Source organism: Balearica regulorum, chromosome 6, assembly GCF_011004875.1.
Source record: "Balearica regulorum gibbericeps isolate bBalReg1 chromosome 6, bBalReg1.pri, whole genome shotgun sequence".
Lineage (NCBI taxonomy): Eukaryota > Metazoa > Chordata > Aves > Gruiformes > Gruidae > Balearica > Balearica regulorum.
Window position 1 is genome coordinate 43552881 of NC_046189.1, and position 3576 is coordinate 43556456.

At 51.2% G+C, this 3576-nt stretch overlaps 1 long non-coding RNA gene across 1 annotated transcript; it reads left to right on the forward strand.

Moving 5' to 3' along the window:
* Positions 1-211: 211 nt before the first annotated feature.
* Positions 212-1216, forward strand: LOC142602414 (uncharacterized). The gene is made up of 4 exons (XR_012836223.1): positions 212-251; positions 356-528; positions 615-661; positions 781-1216. It is a non-coding gene; the product is annotated as an uncharacterized LOC142602414 (long non-coding RNA).
* The last annotated feature ends 2360 nt before the right edge of the window (positions 1217-3576 follow it).

Below are 3576 nucleotides of genomic sequence, written 5' to 3' on the forward strand. Positions count from 1 at the left end.
GTTGGAGGGAAGATGTGGCTGGTGCCTATATGACTACATTCAGGTTTTTTTATTTTGAAGGTGCGAAGCTGGATATTGGCCCCATAGTATATGGATATGGGAGGTGCCTGCAGCCAGGTGAGCAGCAACTAGTGGGCTGAAGTATAGCTGTTATTTTTCCAGTGTTGCATTGCTGGTTAAGATATAGGTATCTATTGTTCATTTTTCCTAGGTGGGGCACAAGGATGGCAGCCCAAAATGACGGAGGCCAGGTGAGCAAGCATCTGAGGTAAAGGAGGGGGGGAGGTAGGAATCGGTGCGGGTGGCGGTTTTCAGCAGCATCTCAGCACGTGCCTCTTGCTTTGTTTTTTTGCAGGTGCCGCAGGGAGCCTCGGAGGGGCGAAGCCGTGTGCCGACAAGCAGCCTGAGAAGGTGAGGCACTTGTCAGTGTCTAACAGCAAAGCACTATATGGCACCTAGTTTGAGCGTTTCCCTCTGGTTTTGCAGGTGCTGTGTAGCCACCCCTTTGGAACTGGATGCACATTTGAGGTGAGCCGGAGGAATGGCAAGGGTGATCGTGGGAGCGGTGACTTCTCACAAACATAGGAGTAATTTTGTGTCTCTTGGTGTCTTAGGTGCCACAAGCGAGGACAGCTGCTGTGTCCGTCTCTGGACCGAGCAGGTGAGCGGAAAGTCACGGTGCTTCTGAGGAGGGAGGTGTTGTGGGAGAGGTCGGTGTTGACCGTTGCAATGCTGACTGACAGCACTGTTTTGTTTGGTTTGGTCATGTTTTTGCTGTAGGTGAAGAGGGTCCAGATGACTGCAGGAACATCCCAGTTAGCCGATGCATGATGTGCGTGGTGTTTATCGTGGATCAATTCAGATCCTTGGCCCTCTGAAAGCTAAGTTGAGGGACTGTGGCCAGGGAGGGAGCGGGCTGAGGAGGGGGCAAGTTCAGGGGTTGCAGGGGAGATGTTTTGCAGTTAGTGTAGGAGCAAGAGCTGTCTGGGAGCAGGCCCCTTGGGTGGCCAAAGGGAGCGGGTTACTTGCCAACACAATACTAGGCTGTGCCGGGCAGGGCAGTTCTAGCCTGTGTCTGTGGTATGTTTGTTGTGTGTCTTGTCTTGTGTGTCTTAGCCCTTCCTTGGGTCTCAACACCCTCTTTGTGCTCAAGGGGCACGGCATGCTTCTCGAGAGCCATCCCTAGAGTCTCAAATGCCTGTACTCGTGGGCATAGTGCCAATCAGGTGCTGCTTTTCTTGCATAGCAAGCTCACATAGCGGATCGGTCTTGTGTCTTGAAGTTTCCAGTGGGTCCTTTTTGCAGCCTCATCGGGCTCTGCTCTCCAGCCATCCCTTTTCAGGGACTGGGGCTTCTTCCCTGCATCCTTACATTCGTAGGTCTTGAGGATCGGCTTCTTCACACATCTGCCATCTCGGTTTTGACAGTAACTTCTTATAATGGGCCATCACAGTCCATTCTTTTCTGCGGTTGCCATAGAACGTCCTTGTCAGGGCATAGCACCCTATAGGTGGTCTTGCTCAGCAGCCTCTCTGGTCTGGGAGTCCTTCTTGCTGAGAGTTTTCTCTCATCTTCGAGTCGCGTTGTTTGCGTTCTGTGTAGTGTTGGTCTATGTGTGTGTGTTGGGCGTGGAGCTCCTCTGCCTGGGGGTGTCGAGTCAGGGTTAGGTGGAATAGCAATAAGAGTGTGTGGCTAGTAGGTTGATATGCCCAGACCGCTTGGGCAAAGGTTGTGTAGTCGCCTCAGATCGAGTAGCCGTTGGCAGGCTGCATGGAGCGTCATTTCCATAGTGTTCTGTGGAGATGACTACGGGAGCTGCCTGGGAGGGGGTGTTTGGGGGTGGTGAAAGCAGATTGACTCTCACAGGTGTCAAAGGCCTGTCTGTGTGGGGCTTAAGGTTTGGGGGTGTTCTTTAATGGCGGTCTGTAATTGGGCTCTGGATGGTATTCCTAAATGGGAATAAGAGCTCTGGAATTGTTCAGCTATCACTCAGCATCCAGGTGACTTGTTTAGTAATTTGGGGTTCTTTTTTTTTTGTCAGATGTAGACAGACAAGATACGCACCAAAGAGCGGCAGAGGAGGCGAGCGGAGCGCCGTAAGAACGTGGGTCGGCCGGTGGTGTCGGAGGGAAGATGTGGCTGGTGGCTATATGACTACATTCAGATTTGTGTATATGGCTTTCTTTATTCTGAAGGTGTGAAGCAATGAGCGAAGCAGCACATCAGTGCTGGAGCTGACTCAGGCCAGGTGAGCAGTGACTAGTGGGCTGAAGTAGCAGTTACTTTTCAGGTGTAGCATTGCTGGCTCAGTTAAAGGTATCCTTTTGTGTTTTCCAGGTGGGGCGCAAGCATCAGCCTGGCAATGTGTAAATGGCAGAGGGGGCAAGGATGAGCAGCAGAGGTAAAGGAATGGAAGAAGGGAATCGCTGTGGGCAGGCTGTGGTTTTGGGCACTTGTGGGATGCCGGACTTGTCCAGGCTTGTTGGTGCCAAATACAGGGCCATTATGAGCCAGCAGAAGGGGCCCTGGGGGAGTCCAGCTTGGGCAAGAGCAGGGATTGAGCAACTTGCTCATCTTGTACTGATAAGCACTGGACCTGAACAGGGGCAGGAGATGAGCAATTTGTTCATCTTAACAGATGCGGTGCCTGACGGGTCTGCTCCTCAATCAACTAAGTGACGCCTGGGGTGAGGGGGAGCCTTCACAGCTCGATGTTACTTTGGTAAAATTAAACAGACCACCGCTCCTCTACACTGAACACCTTTGTTCTCCGCCACTTCCCCTGCCCCAGCCCCGATCAACTGCACAACAAGCTTTGTTAAGGGCCAATCGGCACACAATACCTGGCTTAGTCCCACCTCGCCAAAAGTATAAATCTGGCATTTAGAATCCTCTTTTTTGAGGATGAGAACTCCAACTATCCGGACAGGTTGACGGGCCTGGATCTCTCTCTCTCTCCTCCCCAAGCAGGGATGCCTCTTTGGTAAGACTTGCGCCTCCAGTTATGTCAGATGTTACCCTGGGGAAAAACTATCATTAACAAAAGCACTGAACTATTAACTTGAGCTCAAAATTGTTGCAGTAAGTGCATTTATCAATGGTAGTTCTGAACTTTTTATATCTGTCGCCTCAATATATTACCTATTTTCTTTTCAACTTTGCAAAACTGTTTCAGTGAAAGTCCTTAGTGGGGCTCTGACAGGCAAATGTTGACTCTGACAAGTGGCTACACACATAATCCTTTAGACATAAACCGTTGACCAAGTTTGGGACTAAGACTAGACCTGGCTGCACCTAGGCTCCTCTCTGAGAAGGAGTTTAGAAAGCCAGGGAGTCCTTCTCTGAACCTCGTGACTCAACGGGAGGGCCTCCCTCAGCCACGCATCAGACTTGTACCCTTTTATGTGACAGCACTCTCTCGGCATGTGCTTTTTGCTTTGTGTTTGGCAGGTGCCGCTGGGAGCCTCGGAGGGGCGAAGCCGCATGCCGATGAGCAGTCCGAGAAGGTGAAGCGGTTGTCAGTGTCTAAAAGCAGAGCACTGTATGGCACCTAGTTTAAGCGTTTGCTTCTGGTTT